Below are 25,006 nucleotides of genomic sequence, written 5' to 3'. Positions count from 1 at the left end.
GGTCCCAGGACCTTACCCAGAGTATGCTAGAGTATGGCATTAACAAATAAGCATTTGTTTTTTTTTTCATTATGCAAGTGAGTGCTTATTAAAAGCATGCCTAGAAAAAAATTTGCTTGTCTTTTTCTTTCAAAGAGATTTCTACTGTTTTATCAAATCCTATACAATGGGGAAGATATATGGATATATCTATTTATTATATTATTAATGAAAAAAAATTGGCAAACTCTAACTGCTATCATAAAGAAGCAGAGAGATTAATTATGAACTACCTGTTAGAATATCATATGTTCAATAAATGTATTTATGATACTGTTATAATTAATGCTTCATTAATAACTGCCAATGTAAGAAAATTTTCCCAGTGTTTTAAAAACCATTATCCACAATAAAAAAAGAAAAAAAATTGGGGGCACCTGGGTAGCTTAGTAAGTTAAATGTCAACGTCAGCTCAGGTCATGATCTCACAGTTCGTGAGTTCGAACCCTGCATCAGGCTCTGTGCTGACATCTCAGAGCCTGGAGCCTGCTTCAGATTGTGTGTCTCCCTCTCTCTCTGCCCTTCCCCCACTCCTGTTCTGTCTCTCTTTCAAAAATAAACAATATTTTTTTTAAAAAAGAAAAGAAAAATTTAAAACAATGCAAAGAGTGTATTAAGTTGAAATTTATGGTCTTCATTGCATCCTGCTGAGAAAAATTCATATAAACTACCTTTCAAATACATAAAATATTAAAAAAACAAAACACATTTTATTCCTTTACATGTATATTTTACAAGTGAACTATAAAAGAGCTTTAATTTAAATGTGAAAAGTTGTCCTCCATTTCAAGATTTCATTTTTAATGAACTCTTGTTGAAGATTGACAGACATACCTGGAATGTTCTCCCAGTTTGAAAAAATATGTCCCCCATATTGTGGCTGTCTTCTTTTCAAACATGTAGCAGCCTATAACTCAAAAAACAGGCAGAGATGAAACACATCTGGTTATATCCAATGCCACAGTGCAAATGAATTCTGAGTAAAAATCTCATCAAATGAGGACAAATTCACAACGTGTTTGCATTTTGAATGCATCAGTGGCAATAGATACTTCACCTCACATTTATGTTGCAATGTTGACTCTTTAAATTAAAGGGCTTATTTTTTTATGGTTACTAAAATGTAAAGTGAGGCAGTCAAGCTGAATTTATTTTTTAAAAAAAAAATTTTTTTAATGTTTATTTATTTTTGAGACAGAGAGAGACAGAGCATGAAGAGGGGAGGGGCAGAGAGACAGGGAGACACAGAATCTGAAATGGGCTCCAGGCTCTGAGCTGTCAGCACAGAGCCCCACGCGGGGCTTGAACCCACAGGCGGTGAGATCATGACCCGAGCCGAAGTCGGACGCCTAACCAACTGAGCCACCCAGGCGCCCCAAGTCAAGCTGAATTTAAAAGTGTACCTTGATAGTTTATCCAACCTTTATATTTCATGTGATGAAAATATGGTGATATATATCTCATATTTCATGTGATGAAAATATGGTGATATATAAAATATTCCTGATAAAAATACCAGAAATAGGCAGTTTGATAAGCCTATAACAACAACAGAGAGCAGTTTAGAGATCAGAATGCCACTATGATTGTTTTTCATTATTTTTTTCTTGCTAGCCACAAAGGATCTATTGGTAAATAGTAACAACAAAAATGTCATACTTTCTACTTTCTTGTGCCTTGTAGTGCTTTGAAGAAGACAGACTTTCTCAAATACAAAAATTAATGTATTTGCTGAACAGATTTGATGTCAGGGCTCTAAGAGAAAAAAAAATATATATATATCTCGTAGAACCTGGGTAGCTCAGTCGGTTGAGCAGCCGACACTTGATTTCAGCTCAGGTCATTATCCGGGGTCATAGGATCAAGCCCACATCAGACTCCCTGCTGTGCCTGGAGCTTGCTTAAGATTCTCTCTCTCTCTCTCTCTCTCTCTCTCTCTCTCTCTGCCCCTCTCCCCCACTCACACTCTCCCTATCTCTAAAACAAAACAAAACAAAACACAAAAAATCATATCTCAAAATGGTCAAAGTTGTCATAGAAAGTCTTTCTTTGGGCAAAAGACTCTTGACCAGCCAAGTCAGGCAAAGGGTAGTTTCAACTGGCATTTAAGACCCAGAGGATATTATATTAAAAGGCCATGGTTATGAGAGGAAGAATAAAGGGTCAGGAGGGGAAGCTGAGATTTGTATTTTCAAAGTGAATTAATGAATGGGATATACATTATGTATATGGACCCCTATGTATGTACATGTGTATGTGTCTGTGTGGACCCTTGCCTTATTTGTTTCTTTAATAACTGAGTGCATCTGATTTAATACATTTTCAAACAATACATTTATTTAAACATATACAACAGTTTCTTTTTTGAAAACTTGTATAACTTTGGAAGATAGACATAGCTAAATATTACAGATTTAGATATGCATATTTAATGTGTCCTGTTTTCTTATAAGAAAAGACTTTCTAAAGCTGGACTTTAAGATGGCCTGCTATGTTGATTTGTGAGCCTGTTGTTTCTTCGTGAAAGAGTGCATTTTCTCCTTACAGTATATGGAAATTAGTGAACCAAAATACTCTTTTCTTTATATTTGTGGAATATCATTAAAAAATTATTGAATTGTTGTGTTTTCATGACTTCCCTACCATCTAACTTTTAAACCACAAACAAACAGAAAAAGGGGATAATTGTGAAATTGTTTTTCATGTAATTGACTTCATCCAGGGTGGGAATTTTAGTTTTATTTGTAATAGGTCCTTGAAACTTTATTAATAGGCACTTAGGATTCCAGTTGATTGTTTATTTGGAGCTTTTCCTATAAACTGAAGTTCAGAAAAACCTGTAAAAAATTATATTATCAAATCCTGCTGTGATTATTTATTCTTGTATTCTGTCACACCAACCCATGTTTCTATTTGGCATTAAAACAAATCTGTTGCTTACAATCTGAGTCTAAAAGTTGATTATCAATAAATAGCATCTATTATTATTACTATGAAAATATTTTATTACTGAATCAAGTAATGAAGCTGCAAAGTAGGAAACACAGTCCTAAGTCACTAAAGCTATGTTTCTTAAAGGAGAATCATGCAAATATTAGACTCAAATAAAATTGCCTTTCTTAAATTTTATCAGTGTATATCCTATATACTTAACCATCACAATATACTTTATATGCTACCTTTAAAACAACATTTAGGGGGCGCCTGGGTGGCGCAGTCGGTTAAGCGTCCGACATCAGCCAGGTCACGATCTCACGGTCCGTGAGTTCGAGCCCCGCGTCAGGCTCTGGGCTGATGGCTCAGAGCCTGGAGCCTGTTTCCGATTCTGTGTCTCCCTCTCTCTCTGCCCCTCCCCCGTTCATACTGTGTCTCTCTCTGTCCCAAAAATAAATAAACGTTGAAAAAAAAAAAATTTAAAACAACATTTAGTGATAGCAGTTTTTTCATAAAGAGATACTTGAATGTAAAATTAATGAGGATAAAACTTGAACACATAATTTTAAGAAATTATATATAAAATTACATACACAAAATAGGCTATAATTCTATATAGAATATATATTGAATCCATATAAGTTCTATATATAACATAATTTTGTATTTAGTTTTAAATTATATGTGTGTATATCCATGACTTATGATATCACTTAAGTAGCTACCATAAAATTAAAATCCTTTTTGTAATTATTTTAAATGATAGTATTTTAAATATTTTTTAAAAATTTAAAAGGAGGCATTTTTAAGGATTTAAATGTTATAAAAATCTCATGTTAGTAGACATAGAGATATTAAATCATATTTTTGAATTTCCTACTGACCTGGTCACTGTCATTAAAAGAAAGAATAAGAACTGTCATATTGGATTCTTCAAGGAACATATTATTCTGCTTATCAGAAGACATTTCATGAGACATTTAGGACAGTGCCTTACAAAATGTGTTCTCTACCTTCAGAGAGAATACTTATTTCTGGTTTGCTTCCAAGAGAATTTCAGTTAGCTACCATTCAACTTCCAAGTTAAAAATCTAGAATAATAATATGTAGACAAACAAGGTATAGGGGACATACATTATTTTACTGAAATTATTCATTTAATTAGGTAATTCATAGACTGTCTTTTAATCTGTGGAGCACCAATCAATTAGAATTTTTCTCATTTTTAAACTTACAAAGTAAGTAAAGATACTTCTTTTTTAATACACTTGACAAAAATTTTATATTTTGTAAATATTAATTATGTAAAGTATAATTATATGTAGTGTGGAACAAATATATATCTTCAGATTCCACTTATTGATAAAATGTGACAGTTAATGATTTGTGTCTATTTAATACATAAGTTTTGAAATCTACCTGATTTATTTACTGTGAGAAGTCTATCTTGAAACAAGTTTTAAAATATTATAAACTAATTGTTTAGGTGTAGAAATATCTGATCTCTTTGCTTCACTCAGAAGTCCCAGGTTTACTCACAGAGAGGTTTTCTCTAGGGGCAAAGCCTGAGGATTCTTTTGACATAGTGTTGGTTCCAAGTTTTAACTGTTACTATGATTAAAAATAGAAATAATTATGGGGCGCCTGGGTGGCTCAGTCGGTTAAGCGTCCGACTTCAGCTCAGGTCACGATCTCGCGGTCCGTGAGTTCGGGCCCCACGTCAGGCTCTGGGCTGATGGCTCAGAGCCTGGAGCCTGTTTCCGATTCTGTGTCTCCCTCTCTGATCCTCCCCTGTTCATGCTCTGTCTCTCTCTGTCTCAAAAATAAACATTAAAAAAAAATTAAAAAAAAAAATAGAAATAATTACAATGATGTTTACCTGAACATTTTGTCATTTGAGACAGATTCCTTTCCTTGTGAGGTCATTAAAGTAAGGAATTTGTGTGCAGTGAAGATGCGGAAAGCTAAACAGGACTGGCGTTTTAGTATAGCTGAAAAACTTCCATTTGGCAATTCATGAGTGCTGAACTGAATTTAACAAGAAAACTGTTAGCACACAATTGAGAACACCTTGAAGTATCTAGTCACCAAAACTTTAATATCAGAATTTCATGGTGAGTCACCTTCCATCCTTTCCTAAGGAACTAAATTGGTTCTCTGAAGAACTGTAAAGATTTCCATCCGAATAAAGCATTTTACTAGATGATAGAAACCAATTTGGGTGGACAAATGGCTGTAATTTTTACCAGATACTTCTGAAAAACTTACATGACACAGTAAAATATAAATTCTCTTTAACTGTAGCCTCAATTTTTAAGAGTAAGTTAGAAGGTAAAGAAGCAAAAATATAGTTACTCTGCCAGAATAAAGCTCTGCTACAAAGTATGTTTTATAGTCTCCAGAATATACTGATAGAAAAAAAAACTGGTATATTTCATACGTTTTTGAGAGCTACTTTCAGAATGAAAAGGAACTATAGAGGCTATTTGGTTTTAACGTTTATTCATTTTTGATAGAGACAGAGTGCTAGTGGGGGAGGGTGGGAGGAAGGGGGAGACTCGAGATCTGAAGCAGGCTCAGGGCTCTGAGCTGTCAGTACAGAGCCAGAAGCAGGGCTCGAACCCATGAACTGTGAGATCATGACCTGAGCCGAAGTGGTATGCTCAGCTGACTGATCCACCCAGGTGCCCCAAGGATATTTGATTTTAAAAGTTGAGGGGAGAAAATCCAGATTTTCTTTTAAAGCCATACATAGCATTACCTGTTTATATACCTCCCTACTTGTGTATGCATATTATTGACAAATAAACATGTTTAATTTAATGGTCGGTGTTAGTTGTGGTAACCCCTTCTTTTGGATTTTGAGAACTAATATTAAATGAGTTTTTTCATTTTATTTTTTGCTGTGCCACACTTTTAAAATTTTAGAATAAATATCACCTATTTGGTTTAATTGTTCTTTCTCTGAATGGAGCTGATTATTGGTTATGCCATCAGAGTTTTCGAGCAAAGAATAAACTGATGTTTTTATTTCCAAGACCTTTTGAAAAAAATTAAAATATTTGAAACATTAGATATTTGAGTGATTCAAATTTTGCACTCAAATTACGTGCCAGTAACATTACTGTTGCTTGAGTACTTCTTGGAAATTCAGAATCTCAGGCTCCAGCCCAGACTTACTAAAATCAGAATCCACACCTTGACAAGTGATTCAAATGCACATTCATATTTGAAAAACACTGACTTAAATAGTTCCCAGTTGATTTAATAGCACTTACATCTGAAGAAAAGGAACATACTCATGTGTGATGTTGCCTTCACTAATTGCAAAACAACAAAACAACCACTACAACAGCAAGACATTGAAAGTGATAGTGAAAATACAATTTTGGTAACAGTTTCACTTCCCACTGAAAATATTCCATCAGTTTCAGATTCCTGGATAATGCCATGAACATAAGTAAAACCTTGAATTTCTTGTTGTAGAAGTCAATAGTTCCTTCTAAACTTTTAACACTGACAGCTACAGTTGGCTGGAAAGAAACCTCAATTTTTCAGTCTTACCATATATAGAAAAATAAGCAGTCTCAAGGATACAAAGTCAATCAAGGATTCATTATGCTCTTAGGGCTTTTATGCAGCCTCTCTAATTTCAATGACCTAAAAATTCATCAAAGTATACTGGGCTTTGCCAATTAATTATGCAATTTGTCCCTCTCTGTTATCTACATCATAATCATACATCCATTCTCCCAGTCTGAAAGAAATTATTGAGAGTCTATCACAACTTGGTACTTTGGCCAGTGGGTGGTCCTAGATATCCAAAGATCTCCTGGTTTGGCAATTATTGACACAGCAGGACTTTGCTGTGTGCTTAAAAAATGCAGACATATGACTCCTTTAGGATTCAACCCTATTTTAAGTCTACACAGTACAAAAGATCACTAGGAAAACTATAATTAGAACTTAGTTTAGAGAAATGTCAAGTTATTTCCAAAAGGTGTGTTACCATGTTATTTAAATGCTTATTTTTAATGTACATTTCTCTCAGGAAAACAAATACTTTTTTGTGTTTGTTTTCACATGAGCACAAGTTACAATAAAATCAGTTAACACACACAAAAAGTTGTTTAATCTTTAAAACTGCTCTAGCCTAAATATTGGATCCGGTTATTTTCCTGTTTTATTTTGAGACGTAGATGTAATAGATGAGTTAATCATACTCCCAATTCATAGCACATTGTTATCACTCACTTATGCAAGATCTTTCTCTTATTTTGTTCTATTTCTTATCCTTGATCTTCACTCCAAAAAGACATCTATTCTAACTCTTTTAAGAAATGTTTTTAAATATTCATGAATGTTGTACACTATGTACATGCTTTTAAGGTTTTAAGTGTATATAAATTATATTGTCCAAAATTTTATTGTTTTATATTTTTTCAATGTTTCTATAAATCTAGCTGATGTTTCTTCCTGTTGCATATTATAAATAGCATCCATCCATATATTACTTATCCATTCCACCAGGCATGCAGACATTTAGAATCCCTCCTAATTCATGCTACCACAAACAATCCAAATTTTATTGGAAGGACTTTTGCAGGAATTGACCTGAAATATTATCAAAGCAGTGGAATTTCTAAGTTGTAAGCATTTACGTACATAATTTTACTAAGTACTCTTGGAATGTTGTTTTCTAGTGAGTGGCTCAGTTTATAATCACATCAGTAGTGTTCAAGAATTTTGTCCTCCTATACATTTTCCCCAGCGCTGGCACAATCCATTTTTTTTTTTTTTTTACATTTTCTCTTTCTATGTTGTATTATTCTTGTCTTACTTTGCACTTATTGGACTTCCAGGTAGTCATTGAGATATCCTTTTTTTTTCATATTATGTTTTATCCATTGTTTTGTTTTGTTTTGTTCTCCATTAGGTTCCCTAGTATTTTCTTGCTTGAGGGATTCTTTGTGATATCTAGGACTGTATATCATTTCTGTCCAATTGCAAAAAGTTTTGCAGTACAGAAAATGTTATATTACTACACCACCAACTACTAACCTCATTGCTAACCACATGTGGTTTTTGAACACTTGAAGTGTTCACCTCAATATATTTTAATTAATTCAGATTAAAATTTATATAGCCACATGTGGCTATTGGCCTGCAATATGTAACATGCTGCTCTAGATATAAATGCCTTGTTTTTAGAGAATGTTTTTTCTATTTATCATCTGTTAACTTTAAATCATTTTCTTTTAAACAGAAATTCCTTATTTTGATATATTCCTGACTCACAAGAGTCATGGAAGTGATGAACTGCATCTTTCTCAATGCGTATCAGGAGGCACATGATGTCAGTTTATTCTATCACATCTTATGTTAACTTCAATTACATAGTCAGTATGATGTATGCCAAGCTTCTATACTGTAAACTGTGTATGGTTCCCTTTGAAAGTAATATTTTGTGGGGGAAATACTTTGAGATCACATAATATCCTGTTTTCCATTAAAGTTTCACCCACTCATTTCAATATCTATTAATGATTCTGGGCTAAACCAATTATTACTGCAATGTTTGTGAAATGGTGATCTTTGTTCCAAAAATGTTTTTTTCTTTTTGTAGTTTACATCATGTTATAAAAAAGATCTTCTCTTGGGTGCCTGGGTGGCTCAGTCGGTTGTTGAGCGTCCAACTTCAGCTCAGGCCATGATCTCACAGTTTGTGAGTTCAAAGCGTCGGGCTCTGTGCTGACAGCTCAGAGCTGGGAACCTGCTTCGGATCCTGTGTCTCCTTCTCTTTCTGTTCCTCCCATGCTCACACTCTGTCTCTCTCTCTTTCTCAAAAACAAGTAAAGATTAAAAAATAAATAAATAAATCTTTTCTTCACCATTTATTCACTTACCTATTTATATTAATATATATTTATTGATTCCTATTTTATCCAATGCTTTATACTGTTAAATATCATTGTTTATTTGATGCTAAACATGACCCGTATTTGGCTAGAGAATGACTCTTCAAGCTGACTTCTATTTATTTCTGGCACATCCCATTATTCGTCAGACATTTTCTTACTGGCTGGCACAAAATGATATTTCAAGTTCATCTTTTTTTTTTTTTTTCTCCTAGCCCTAGAACCAGCCATTAATTCAAGATTCCCTGGTGCTTGATATAGGAACAAATACCTGGGAGCTAGGTATGCTGTTTCCTACTGGAAACGTCATTGCTTAAAAGCCTTTGTTCTCAGTGAACAGAACTAGAACAGAGAACAGAATGTTCTCTCTGTCACCCTCTATCTAGGTCTCTGTCTCTATCGTTTTTATCTCTCTATCTGTATTTCATTCTGAGTTCATGTAAATATATTCAATTCTAGTCTAATATCCAGCAAAAAAAGGTTTAGTTTTCCCCATTTTCTTATTTTTTTTTCTTATGTGAGCTTCTCCATTTCCTTTGAAAATAATCTGTAGAATTTATTTGAGTCTCAAGGTGAAGTTAGTGATCTCCGAAGAAAACTTGTTTGCTTCTGTGAGGAGACTAGTGGTACTGATAATCTAGGATCTCTGAAAGTAGGTTGGTCATTAAAATTTCCCCTGGAATTTTTGTTATGCTCTTTGGTTAGGAAATGTTTTCCTTCTAATTACCCTTGAGTTGATGGTAAGGCTGAAATTACTTCTGGTTTGCTCTCACCCCAGTGGTCAAACTTTTTTCAATTCAGTCATTGTAGGTGGAGGGTATTCTGTGAGATGTCCAGTTAGGCAGGCCCCAAGTTGTCCTCTCTGCCTTCACCTCCGTACTTTGCTAAAGGTCAGGAACTAAGACCGTGTTCCTGAGATACTGCAAATGCACTCAGAGCAAAAGTAGCTTTTGTGCGTTTGCTTACCCTCTGGGTTCTACTTCTTATTTTTCTGGAGATTTCTTACCATCTTTTTACCTCTGCAATGCTTTTGAGAGGAGGTTTTGATATTTTATCCAGCATTGTATTCATTTCCAGTGGGAGCATTGCCCCCAATAATGTGACCATCTTATTCACAGAAATATGGGTTCTGGTTGTAATTCTCCAGTAATTTATTTTTCTTATAAGAAATTTTATTTACAGAAACATATTCTATTTATATGAAATTTTAAACTACTTCAGAATGAAACTAGATTCATACACAATCCAAGAAAATATTTGACTGTACTTTAATTTTCATTTTATACAATAAAGTTTCTATGAGGAGAACCAAAATGATATTTTATGCTTTATCGTCATCATTAAGTTTCATTGAGATATACATTTTATATAATCCATACATTTATAGTTTACATGGAATGGTTTTTAGTATATCCACAGAGTTGTACAACTATCACCCCAAACAAATTTTAAAACTTTTGATTCACCTCCAAAAAAATATTAGCATTCATTTCCTCCTACCACTTACCCAGCCCTAAGCAACTGCAACCCACTTTCTTTCAGTATGAATTTGCCTATCCTGGACTTTTTATATAAATATATTTGTACAATGCATTCTTTTTGTTCCTGGCTTATTCTGCTTCACATAATGTTTTCAAGGTTTACCCATGTTGCATGAATCCTTACTTCATCCATTTTTATTGCTAAATAATATTCCATTGCTTGTGTTTACCACATTTTTTACTCTATTCATCAATCAACCGACATTTGGGTTGTCACCACTTTGGACTACTATAAATAACGCTGCTATGAACATCTCTGTTTTGATATGGACATATGTTTTCATTTCTCTTGGGTGAAATGCTGTGTCATGTAATAATTGTATTTAACATGTAAAGCACAGCCAAATTGTTTTCCAAAGTCATTACACCATTTCACATTTATATCAGAAATATATCGTTTCCAGTTTCTTCACATCCTTTCCAACAAATGTTATTTGTTCGCTTGGTTGGTGGGCTGATTAGTTGTTTGATTGGTTGGTTTTTTAAATTATAACCATCAGACTGGATATGAAGTGGTATCTCATTTTGGTTTTGACGTGAATAATCTAAGTGGATGATGATTTGGGGTATCTTTTGATATGTTTATTGGTCATTTGTATATCCTCTTTGGAGAAAATGTGAATTTAGATTTTTTGCCCATTTTAATTGGATTACTTTTTTAATTATTTGGTTGTAGAAGTTCTTCATATATTTCAGATTTAAACTCCTTATCAGATACAGGATTTGCAAATATTTTCTTCCATTCTGTGGGTTCTCTACTCACATTTTTATTTATGGTGTCATTTGTGTAATAAAGGTATTTTTTTTTAAGTTTTGATGATGTCCAGCCTGTTTTTTTTATTATTATGATGATGATGATTATCATTATTTGAGTTTTTGGCATTGTGTTTAAGAAAGCTGTGTCTAATCAAGGTCACAAAGATTTATTCCTATGTTTACTTCTTATCTTTTATAATTATAGCTCTTACATTGTTGTCTGTGATCCATTTTGATTCATTATTGTGTATGATGTAACAAAAGAGTACTACTTTACCCATTTGCATGTGAATATCTGCTGGTTCCACATCTTCTTGAAAGGAGTTTTTTTTTTCCCTCCACTGAATTGTCTTTGCACCCTTGTAGAAAATAATCGTCGTGTAAGGGTTTATTTTTGAACTAACCATGTTATTACACAAATATATATGTCTATTCTTATGGTAGGACCAGGTCTTCATTACTGTAACTTTGTAGGAAGTTTTGAAATAGGGACATAGCGTTGCTCCAATTTTACTCTTCTTTTTCAAGATTTTTTTGATCTTTATGGTTGCTTGCCTTTCCATATGAATCTTAGGATTGGCTCATAAATTTCTTCAAAATACATACAAGGAAAATTATAAAAGAGGTTGTGCTGAATATGTAGATGAATTTGAGGAATTTTCCATTTTAACAAATAAGTATTTCAATCCATAAGCATGTAAAGTATTTTCAGCTATTTAGATCTTCCTTAATTTATTTCAGTAATTTTTATAATTATTAATATAATTAACTATATTCTTCCATTTCTTTTGCAAAATTAAAGTATAAATATTCTATTTTAATGCTATCATAGATGTAATTGCTTTTTAAATTCATTTTTGAAGCATTTCTAAGTAGTATTTGGAAAGACAGCTGATTTTTATATTTATATCTTATATATTACAAACTTGCTGACTTGTGCATTAGTTCCAATAGATTTTTTTTTAGTGGATTTCTTTAAATTTTCTTTATATAAGATCATGTTAGATCTGAGAATACAGATGGTCTTACTTCTTCTTTTCCAATCTGCATGCATTTAATTTTTGGTAATTATCTTATTGCCTTTGCTAAAACTTCCAGCACAATATTGAATGGAAGAGGCAATATAGTAATCCTTATTTGTTCATTATCTTGGAGGAAGGCATTCAGCATTTCACCAATTGGTAAAATGTTGACAGTGAAATTCATATAAATATATTTTGTCAAGTTGGGAAAGTCTCCTTCTATTCAAAGCTTGTGCAGTGTACTTATGCTGAAACAGTATTGAATTTTTTTCAAATGCTCTTTCTGCATTTATTGAGATGATCTTGTGGGGGCTTTGTTATTTATTTTGTTCATATGTTGTATAACATTAGTTTAAGATTTTAAACTGATCTTGCATTTTTGAGATATATCCCACTTGGTCATGGTGTCAAATACATTTTAAATGCTACTTGATTCCGTTTCTTTTTTTTTTTAAGTGTTGTCTCTATATATGTATATGTATATGTGTGTGTATATATATATATATATATATACATATATATATATATATACATATATATATATATTCATTTATTTTTTGAGAGAGAGAGATAGAGAGTGAGTGGGACAGGAGCAGAGAGAGAAGGGACAGGGAATGTGAAGCAGGTTTTGCACTGACAGCAGAAAGCCCAATGTGGGCCTTGAACCCAGAAACCATAAGATCATGACCTGAGCCAAAGGCAGATGCGCAACTGACTGAGCCACCCAGGCGTCCCTTGATTCTGTTTACTTACAGTTTGTTGGGGGAATTTTGAGTCTTTATTCCTATACGTATGTCTATACATTTCTTGGATATCTTTGTCTGGTATAAGATCAGAGTAATATTGGCCTCATGGAATAAGTTGGGAATTCATTAATTTTCTGGAAGAATGTATGAATAATTGGTGTTAATTCTTTCAATATTTGGTAGAATTCAACAATGGAACTATCTGAGTCTGCGATTTCCTTTGCTGGTAGTTTTTAAAGTACTAAGTGATCTTTTTACGTGTTTTATATATACCCAAATTTTCTATTTATTTTCTTGAGTGAGTTGTAGCAGTTTGTGTCTTGACAGGATTTGTCCACTTCACCAGTTACCTAACATGTTGGTATATAGTTGTTTATAGTATTACTTTGTAATCCTAACTATTTCTGAAAGATCAGTAGTGATGTCTCACTTTCATTCCTGATTTTAGTAATTTGATTCTCTTCTCTATTTTGATGGTAAGTCTTGCTAAAAGTTTGCCAATTTTGTTGATTTTTTTCAAAGCACCAGCACTTTTGTTTTGATTTTTGTCTATTTTTCTATTTTCTTTTTTTTTATATTTATTTATTTATGTTGTGAGAGAGAGCAAGGGGTGGGGAGGGACAGAGACAGAGGGAGAGAGTGAATACCAAGTAGACTCCATGCTGTCAGCACAGAGCCAGATGCGGGACTCAATCTCATGAACCATGAGATCATGACCTGAACCGAAATCAAGAATCAAGTGCTTCTGACTAAGCCACCCAGGCACCTGTATCTATTTTCTGTTCACTAAATTCTGCTCTATTCTTTACTGTTTCCTCTTTTCTGTCTGGTTTATCATTTTTTTCCTTTGCAACCTTTTTTTTTTCTTCAGGAAACATAACTTGATTTGTTATTATTTCATATCTTTGTAATTATGTGCTTATTTTCTTCATTGTTCACCCAAGCCCACTAGATTGTAAACTTCATTAAGACAGAGACCATGTATAACTTTTTCTCCATTATTCATCATTTCAATGAGAAGATTCAAAATATGAAGAAAAGACTGGACCAAAAAATTCATTGTTCTCTTCACAACAAATGTAATACTAAGCAATATTTAGTAACATCTACACTGCTCTCAGATCTCTAATAGTTTGGGACCTGAAGCTCTCATTGCTGCTTTGTTTTTTTTGGTTGTTTGTTTTTAACGTTTATTTATTTTTGAGACAGAGAGAGACAGAGCATGAACAGGGGAGGGGCAGAGAGAGAGGGAGACACAGAATCAGAAGCAGGTTCCAGGCTCTGAGCCATCAGCCCAGAGCCCGACATGGGGCTCGAACTCACAGACCACAAGATCGTGTCCTGAGCTGAAGTTGGACACTTAACTGACTGAGCCACCCAGGCGCCCCTCTCATTGCTGCTTTGTAACCAAGAGCTTACAAAAAGAAAAGGTTACCTATGCCTTGCAATTCAGTCCTCGCACTCTGTGAAAATAGGGAGAAGTTCTGATGCTTCCATTACACAGGTTAGAAATTGTGACTTTTGGGGTCCACAATCATAGATGTCTTAACTCACTGGGAACATTCTGGGGCAAGTGTTCTATTTTTCTAAAATGGAAACCTAGCAAATAAGCTAGCAGAATTTTAAAACAAAAAGTTACTCTTATCGAGAAATTTTCAGACATTTCTTATCTTCCTTCTTCTTTGTAAGTATTTTTTTCTTCTTTAGGAATTCCTATAATTCCTACATACTATTGTTATGTAGTGTATTTCTTTGAAAATGGCAGTATTGTTTATATTTCTTGCAAACTGACAAAAAGCAAAGTGTATTGGTTTTCTCTGCCTCACATTAAAAGGAGAAATTATTACATGTAATTGGCAATTTTCAGGGATGCTATTGAGATGGAGAACATCTCATAAGGTAGGCATTTAGTAAATATTCATTTAATGAATAAATAATTGAGACCTGTTTCTGACTAGGTAACTAAGGAGACATATGTTCTTGGAAAACTCCTTTTAAATTTTGAGATTTGGTATCCTCCACTTTAAAATAAAAAGATTGATTCAAATAATAGTAATAACACATATGCAATTCATTGTCAAAAAATTGCTTTCATTATTTTTCCTTCAAATTTAAAAACAAAACTAGGCGCGCCTAGGTGGCGCAGTCGGTTAAGCGTCCGACTTCAGCCAGGTCACGATCTCGCGCTCCGTGAGTTCGAGCCCCGCGTCGGGCTCTGGACTGATGGCTCAGAGCCTGGAGCCTGTTTCCGATTCTGTGTCTCCCTCTCTCTCTACCCCTCCCCCGTTCATGCTCTGTCTCTCTCTGTCCCAAAAATAAATAAATGTTGAAAAAAAAATTAAAAAAAAAAAAAAAAAAACTAGAGAGGAATTAAGATGGTGGAGTAGTAGGAGGACCTTATGTTTGCTTCATCCCTCTAACACAACTTGATAAATATGAAATCATTCTGAACACCCAGGAAATCATTCTTAGAACTGAGAAAACAAACTGCACAAATAGAGAGAGGAAAGAGGCCACATTATGGAAGGTAGGAGGTGCAGTGATGTAATTTGGGAGAGATAATAATCACGGATGCTCTGGAGGTAAGGGAGATCCGATCACAGAGAGAGTAAAGAGAGAGAGAGAGCAAGAGATCAAGCAGCATGGAGGGGATTTCACAAGAAAAACACTTCTCTTAAACCAGTGTCTGGGAAAATGAGAGGGGCTGATTATTGAAAGTTTTTATAAGCAACAGAACTCAAAGACTAAAGTTTTAGAAGTCCACACAATTGCCAGGTGAAGCCTGGCAAGAATAGTGGTGCTCTTGTGGAGAAGGAGAACAGAACCCTGAGAGTGAATAGCGTGCTCTGAGGATCCCTTGGGTAGCACTGGGAGAGACAATTCCCTTTTTTGGGAGTGCATTTGTGAGAGGGAGCACTGCCCCTCAGAGGATAAAAGAACCAGTGGGTACCATTCCAATGCCCTGGAGCAGAGACAATAGCTGAGGGCAGCTAACCTGGACACCCACTTTTTGTTGTGTTTTATCATAAACTCCTGTGCAGTCATGCAACTGCCCTTCTGGTACAAAGTGGTACCAGACACAGTGCAGTGAGACCCTTCCCAGAGGATTATAATGAATTTGCAGCACACTGGGCCCCTAAAATTGGGAGTTATGAAACCGAGCTGTGTGTCTGAGTAAAACCACAGGAGCACTGTGCTGCTTCTGAGTGGGTAGACAGCATGGACACAGACAGGGTGAAGGCAGGGATCTGAAGGAAGCCTGGGATGTAAGATGGGAAATTGTTCACTCTTCTGTGAACACTTCCTGAACAGTGTAGAGTGTGAACTCCCCTTTCTGGGGAAGAGAGTGGGCCAATGCCATTTTTCATGCCACCAGCCCCCCACACACACATCAGCGTGGACAGACTTAAGCAAGCAGTCCAGAGCACACAGTGGAGGCTTGAAACTAAGCCTTGAGACCAAGCCCTGCCCCCCTGTGCTCTGCAAAAGCCTTTTTTAATAGGGTAGTTGTAATTGAGACCCAGAGCAGCAAGCCTCTTACCCAGAAGACCAGCACAAACTCTCTACATGCACCAAGCTTACTCATTATAGAGTGCTGCAAAACTTCAGCTCTAGTGAAAATAGGACTAGGCACAGGCTTTCCTAACACACAAGAAACAGACCCACACAAAATGCCAAGACAAAGGAATTCATCCTAAAAGAAAGAACAAGAAGAGGTCATGGCCAGGGAGCTAATCAAAATAGATATAAATAATATGCCTAAATAAGAATTTAAAACAACAATCATAAGGAAACTAGCTAGGCTTGAGAAAACCATAGAACAACCAGAAAGATCCTTACCACAGAGATGAAAGACTGAAAAACTAATCAGGCTTAAATATAAACTGCTATAACCAAGATGCAAAACTGACCATAATGACCATGAGGGAGGAAGAAGCAGAAGAATGGATAAGTGATACAGAAGATAAAATTATGAAAAATAATGAAGCTGAAAAGAAGAGGGAAAGAAATGATGAATGTAGACTTATGGAACTCAGTGACTGCATAATATGTAATAACATTTATATGATAGGAGTTCCAGAAGAAGAAGAGAGAGGAAAAAGAGAAGAAGGTGTATTTGAGCAAATTATAGCTGAAAACTTCCCTAAGCTTGGGAAAGAAACAGACATCCAAATCCAGAAGGCACAGAGGACTGCCATCAAAATCAACAAAGGCTGGCCATCATCAAGACATACCATGGTAAAATTGGCAAAATACTGAGATAAGGAAAGAATCTCAGGAACAGCAAGGGAAAAGAAGTCCTTAACCTACAAAGGAAGAAAAATCAGATTAGTGGCAGGTCTCGCCTCAGAAACTTGGGAGGCAAGAAGAGAGTGGCATGATATATTTAATGTACTGAATGGGAAAAAAATGCAGCCAAGAATACTTTATCCAGCAAGGCTGTCATTTACACTAGAAGGAGAGATAAAAGATTTTCCCACACAAACAGAAAACTAAAGGAGTTTGTGACCACTAACCCAACCCTAGAAGAAATAGGAAAGGAGACTCTTTGAGTGGGGAAGAAAGACCAAAAGCAACAAAAACTAAAAAGGAACAGAGCAAATCTCCAGAAACAGTGACTTTACAGGTAATACAATGGTACTAAATTCATATTTATCATCACTCTGAATACAAATAGACTAATTACTCCAATCAAAAGACATAGGATATAAGAATGGGTTAAAAAACAAAATCCATCTATATGTTGCCTACAAGAGACTCATTTTTAACCTGAAGACACCTCTAGATAGAAAGTGAGGGGATGAGGGCACCTGGGTGGTTCAGTCAGTTAAGTGTTTGACTTCAGCTCAGGTCATGATCTCACAGTTTGTAGGTTCAAGCCCCAGAGTGGGCTCTGTGCTGATAATGTGGAGCCTGCTTGAGATTCTCTTTCTCTCCTTCTCTCTCTGCCCCTCCCTCACTCATGCTTTCTCTCTGTCTCAAAATAAATAAACTTGAAAGGAAGGAAGGAAGGAAGGAAGGAAGGAAGGAAGGAAGGAAGTGAGGGGATACAGAACCATCTATCATGATAATGGACATCAAAAGAAAGCCAGAGTAGACATACTTATATCAGAGAAACTAGATTTTAAAACAAAGATTGTAATAAGAGATAAAAAAGGCAGTATATCACAACAAAGGGGTCTATACAAAAGAAAATCCTACAATAGTAAGTAATTACATATACTCCCAAATGGGGAGCACACTATACATAAATCATTTAAAAATGAACATAAAGGAACTCATTGATAATAATACAATATTAGTAGGGAACTTTAACGCCCCACTTACAACAATGGATAGATCATCTAAGCAGAAAGTCAACAAGGAAACAATGGCTTTGGATAACACATTGGCCAGATAGACATAACAGATATATTCAGAACATTTCACCCTAAAGCATCAGCATACACATTCTTTTTGAGTGCACATGGAATATTCCCCAGAATAAATCACATACTAGGTCACAAATTAGGCCCCAACAAATACAAAAAGATTGAGATCATACCATGTATATTTTCAGAATACAACACTATGAAAATTGAAGTCAACCACAAGAAAAAATTTGGAAAGACCACAAATACATGGAGATTAAAGAACATCCTACTAAAGAATGAATAGGTTAACCAGTAAATTAAAGAAGAAATTAAAAACTACATGGAAGGAAATAAAAATGAAACCATGACAATCTAGAACATTTGGAAGGCAGCAATGGGGGTCATAAGAGGGACATAAATAGGAATACAGGTCTACTTCAAGAAGCAAGAAAAAATCTTGAATACGCAACCTAACTTTATACCTAAAGAAGATAGAAAAGGAATGGCAAGTAGAGACTAAAGCCAGCAGAAGAAGGGAAATAATAATGATTAGAGCAGAAATAAATGACATAGAAACAAACAAACAAAAATCAGTAAACATCAATGAACCTAAGAGATGGTTCTTTGAAAAAAATAATAAAAATTGATAAACCCCTAGACAATCTTATAAAAAAGGAAAGAAAAAAGACCCAAATAAATAAAATCATGAATGCAAGAGGAGAGATCACGACCAACACCACAGAACTACAAACAATTATAAGAGAATATTCTAAAAAAATTATATGCCAACAAACTGGGAAATTTGGAAGAAATATACAAACTATCAAATCTGAAACAGAAAGAAATAGACCCATAACCAACACAGAAATTGAATCAGTAAGCGAAAGTCTCCTAACAAATGAAAGTCCTGAGCCATATGGCTTCCCAGGGGAATGCTGCCAAACATTTAAAGAGTTAATATCTATTCTTCTCAAACTATTCCAAAAAGAAAAAGAAAAAATATGAAAGGAAAACTTCCAAACACATTCTACAAATGATTCCAAAACCAAAGACCCTACTAAAAAGGAGAATTACAGGCAAATTTCCAATACACTAAAAGAATTATTCACCATGATCAAGTGGGACTTATTCCTGGGCTACAGGGTTGGTTCAGTATCAATCAATGTGGTATATCACATTAATAAAAGAAAGGGTAAGAACCATGTGATCCTCTCAACAGATGCAGGAAAAGCATTTGACAAAGTACAGCATCCATTCTTCCTTTTTTGTTTTTTTTTTGAGAGAGAGAGAGCATGAGCAAGGGAGAGGCATAGAGGAAAGAGAGAGAATCTTAAGCAGGCTCCATGCCTCAGTGCAGAGTCTGATGTAGGGCTCAATCTCACAACCATGAGATCATGACCTGAGCTGAAATCCCGGCTGGCTCTATCATTTGAGTGTCTGACTATTGATTTCAATTTGGGTCATAATCCCAGGGTTGTGGGATGGAGTCCAGTGTCAGGTTCCATGCTGAGCATACAGATTTTGGCTCAGGTCCTGATCTCAGAGGTAATGAGATCCAGCCCCATGTTGGGCTCTGTGCTGACAGCAGGGAGACTGCTTGGGATTATCTCTCTCCCTCTTTCTTCCCCTCCTCTGCTTGTGCTCACTCTCGTGCCCTCACTCTCTCTCTCTCTCTCTCTCTCTGTCAAAGTAAGTAAATAAAATTTACAATATAAGCGGAGGGCTCTTGTCTTGACAACTGGGTGTTGTATATAAGTGATGAATCACTGAATTCGACTCCTGAAACAAATATTACACTGTAAGTTAATTAACTAGAATTTACATAAAATTTTAGAAAAATAGAGAAAAAAAAATATACATTGTAAAAAAATTTTTAAAAGAACACAAAAAATAACTTCAGTGCAGAGCTTTACTCTAAAAAATATTTACAGGAGAAGAAAGACTTGAGTTTGGCCCTGGAAAGGTGATTATTTTGGAGCTCATCCTGTTGTGTTTCGATTGTCAAATGACTGATTTGATTAGATTGCATAACAACTCATTAAAATGGAACTTTGTGATTTCACTCATGTGTGGAATTTTAGAAACAAAACAGATGAACATAGGGGAAGGGGAAAAATAACAGAGAGGGAAGCAAACCAGAAGAGACTCTTAATTATAGAGAACAACTGAGAACTGCTGGAAGGAGATGGGTGGGGGATGGGCTAAATGGATGAATGGGATTAAGGAGGGCACTTGTTGGGATGAGCACTTGGTGTTGTATGTAAGTGATAAGTCACTAAATTCTACTCCTGAAACTAATATTACAGTGTATGTTAACTAACTGGAATTTAAATGAAAACTTGAAACTATAAAAAATAAAAAATAAATAAATAAAATGGGAAAAAATTAAACATAAAACTGTAAAATCATGTCATATTGAGGCAGACATGTCATGAATTTTTTAGATGATGCATTGATATAAAAATAAACATATGAGCTGTTCATTTATTCTGTTTGCAGAATAAATTAGATGTACTTGAACATGAGGAAGCAGCTTATTCCTCTCTGTTACTTCCTCTCCCTCTGAACCACAATTCTAATGATATATTTCTGTTCATTGACTATAGAAATGAATTAAATATGGAACCACCTTCCATGAATGATTTTCACATATATAATTAATTATCTTAAGGGTACATTTTCATTAAAAATCTGCTTTATAGGAAGAAGTGTTGAAGGAGTCATAATACCTACCTAGATGAGTCTAATCAATTTTTCTCCAGTTTAAAACTTCTTTTTTTTTTTTTAATTTTTTTTTTTCAACGTTTATTTATTTTTGGGACAGAGAGAGACAGAGCATGAACGGGGGAGGGGCAGAGAGAGAGAGGGAGTCACAGAGTCGGAAACAGGCTCCAGGCTCTGAGCCATCAGCCCAGAGCCCGGCGCGGGGCTCGAACTCACGGACCGCGAGATCGTGACCTGGCTGAAGTCGGACGCTTAACTGACTGCGCCACCCAGGCGCCCCTCCAGTTTAAAACTTCTGATGTCGCCCCATTTTCTACAGAACAAAGATCTCATGTATTATCATGATGTATAAGCTTTCCTAGCCTCAGGCCAGGGTCCCTTCCCAATTTTATTTTCTGAATATTTCACAAACTCTTAGGCAACACCAGACAAGTTGTTCCCAGAAGACTCCATGAACCTTCAACTTGTGTTTTCATCCTTGCTCTTCCTTCCGATAAATGTTCTCACCTGGAGTCTTTTCATTCTTTAGAGTTCCACTTGATGCCATCTGCTTTTTGTCTTTCCATGATTTTCTTTTCCTGTTTGAATTAAGTGAATTATTTGCCTCTCATTTGTGTTCTTAGTATACTTACAACATGGCAGTATAACCATCTCCCAGGTCTTCTCCTATCCTATTACTTTGTTGAGGAATAATTTGGTTTTCATGTTTGCATTCCTAGAACCTAGTTCTATGCCTGGCACATTGTATTCAGTTGTTTTTGGTGTTAAGTGGGACTGCATAACTTCAGAAATCTAAATTATTGGTCACGGCTTCAAAGCTGAAGCAAACAGGTGTGAATTTAAATCCTGTCTCTTATTACTTCTGAAATTTACAAAAACTCCTTAGGCTCTTTATGCCTCTTTTCCCTAACCTGTAAATTAGGGTTTATAATACCTATCTTGAGGGTCATTGTAAGGATTTATCGGAAACACCTATCTTGGCGCTTCGTATGCTGCTGCTGCTGCCATTTAAAATTACATTGTCTGATAATAGTGGGGTGTCTCCTGAGGAAAGAAACCAGGGATGGACAATAAATGACAGTGTGTCAGACTCTGTTCTTCATGGATTTCTGTTCCTGAGAACAAGGAGGTTCCTAAGCAGGGACAGCCATCAGGCCTGAAATCTGTGTTCACAAACCTGAGGGATTTGGCTCCTGCAGGGTTACAGACACTGGAGATAACTCGTGACAGCTAGGATGTAGAGATAAAAGTAATAAGTGAGTTGAATTATAATGAGGCTATATAATTAAATTAAGTGATTATAGGCATTAATTCTATGGAACTCTTAAAGCGGAGTCCTCAAAGTAAGATTTTATAACCTCATTATAAATTATTTAAATATAAATATATCATAGAATCGTGTTATTATAATCAATGTGACTTTTGATTAGAACTGGAACTTTTTTTTTACATGTAGGTCTTACGATACAGACTCTCAACATCTCTTATTTGAGAAATTTTAAAAGTGTTTTTTTTTTTAATGTTTACTTATTTTTGAGAGAGAGGGAGATAGAGCACGAGCCAGGGAGAGGCAGAGAGAGGGAGACACAGAATCCAAAGCAGGCTCCAGGCTGGACTAGAACTCATGAACAGCGAGCTGAAGTCAGGCATTTAACTGACTGAGCCACCCAGGCACCCCTTTAAAGGGTTTTAGCAAACCTCCCTATCTCCATTCTCTTTTTGTTAGTTGTAATAACTAATCTAAAAACTGCAAACTCTTTGGTGTGACATATACTTTGTGATCTCTCCATCTTTATCTCTCACACAATGTACTTAATACCTTAAACCTTAATAATACCACACAGCTTTGGTTCTCTGACCTCATCAAGATTTTTTCAAGCTTCTGTGTCTATATACATGGTATCTCTCCTTGCTAGAAACCTGGCCAGAAATTTCTTTTCTTGGATAATTACTACTAATTCTTTTTTTTTTTTTTCTTAATTAAGTTTATATATGTTGAGAGGGAGAGAGAGAGAAGGAGGGGAGGGGCAGAAAGAGGAAGGGAGAGAGAGAATCCCAAGCAGGCTCCACACTGTGAGCACAGAGCCAGACTCAGGTCTCAAACCCACAAATAATGAGATCATGACCTGAACCAAAACCAAGCATCGGACTCTCCACTGACTGAGCCACCTAGGCACCAGTGATTCTTCATAGCTCAGTTCGGTTGTCCCTTCAGAAGCTTCCCTTGACCCTTAAGTGTTTCAGAGAATCTTGGGAAATCTTTACCACAACACTTACATTACTAGGTTGACAACATCTATTTACATTACTATCTCACTAGCTCTTATGTTGCTCAATTCTAGGAATACTGCTTATGCTTTGTTAACCTAGAATCTAGCATAATGCTTGGTGAACAGCAAGTCAATCACAGAACTGGCTGGTCATCTCTGTGTCCTGAATAATATAGCCTCTGAGGTAAAACAGTTACCCACTTTAGTCCCCCAATTATAACATATTCTCTGGTTTTAGTTTGACTTCTTGTATTGTGTTTTATGGCTACAGCAGATGTGCTAGTTTATTTTCTCTTATAAACAGTATTTACCCTACATCTCTCATATATTTTTCAGACTTCTCTGAATTTTCAGTCTGTTATGTCTTGGCATTTAAAAAGAGGAAGTTAAAATCATTTGTGGCTCTCAGTGATACAAGCTATAATCCTAGTAGTGATGGGTCCCTAAAGATGGGGGCATTGGGGAGAATGATAGCGAGTTTCTACAGAAAGATTTAATGTTCTAAAAGGTTGTAAATTAGAAAAACAAAATGGCTAAAGAAAAATTTTATGTTCTGTGCTTTTCATTCAGTATTTACTTTTAAGTACTTAATTTTCTTTGAATGTCATCTCCGCATTTTTTTAAAAGGCTGCATAAGAAAGCTCACTGAGCATACTTTATAAGATGTAAAAGCATTTACGCATTGATGGAGTGCCTGGTACACCTGGCTTTGCTCTCATCCATATCAGCAGAGGCCTCCATAGTGGCTTTACTCATGACTGGAGTTATTAGCCTTAGGGTGATAGCCAAGGTCGATGGAAGCATATTCCAGGAGGAAGAGCAGAAAAAAGCTGCTCATACAATTTGGTGGGCAGAAGAGCCCTGGCAGTAGACATTTCTGGAGGTGGGACCTGAGAGCTGAGAAAGAGAGCATGTATGAGCACACATGAGATTCTCCATGGTAGACATTTGCAGGGAGTCAGGGCTACTAAAATAACAGGTAAGAGTTCAACACAGAAAAATACTTATTATTGTCCTTATGATTTCATTTTTAGCTCTAGAGCACGGTAGTGTGGGAAATCATGAATGGTGATGATTTTTGTTATTCTAACTCATTGGCGTCAGCTTTCATCATTCTAGCGATTGGAGCCAGACTGCCTATGCTCAAATCCAGATGCATGACCTTGGGCAAGTTTCTGTGTAACATTGGGTGGGTTATTTAAACTCTGGGGCACCTGGGTGGCTCAGTCAGTTAAGCGTCCAGCTTCAGCTCAGGTCATGATCTCACAGTTCATGAATTCAAACCCCATAATGGGCTCTGTGCTGACAGCTCAAATCCTGGAGCCTGCTTCGGATTCTGTGTCTTCCTCTCTCTCTGTCCCTCCCTGCTCACACTCTGTCTCTCTCTCTCAAATATAAATAAACATAAAAAAAATTTAACTCTGCCCCAGGGCCCTCATCTATAAATTGGCAGTGATAACAGGACCAACCCCATGAAGCTGTTATGAGAATTACATGATAATTCATACGTGAAGTGCTCTGAAGTGAATCTGGCATGCAGTGTTATATATTCACTGTTATTAGTAGTTATCATTTATTCTACAGAAATTTCCAGGAAGTTTCTCTATTCTGCAAATAGATTTTTTTCTTCAAGAAAGTCATATCACAGGATAGAACATCCTAGAGTATGTAAGACATTAGAAGTTCATATGCTCATTAAATG

The 25,006-nt window shown here is 35.6% G+C and overlaps 1 protein-coding gene across 1 annotated transcript in view; it reads left to right on the top strand.

The window, feature by feature from the left end:
* ZNF804A (zinc finger protein 804A) overlaps positions 1 to 25,006 on the top strand; it is a 288,674-nt gene that overhangs the window by 181,869 nt on the left and 81,799 nt on the right. The window lies entirely within an intron of this gene.

This window comes from Lynx rufus, unplaced genomic scaffold, assembly GCF_022079265.1.
Source record: "Lynx rufus isolate CCGP_SWC_20201006 ecotype Redwood Valley unplaced genomic scaffold, mLynRuf1.p SCAF_2, whole genome shotgun sequence".
NCBI classification, from domain to species: Eukaryota; Metazoa; Chordata; class Mammalia; order Carnivora; family Felidae; genus Lynx; species Lynx rufus.
The sequence above is the reverse complement of the archived record's forward strand: the minus strand, read 5'-3'. Positions and strand labels throughout refer to the sequence as shown.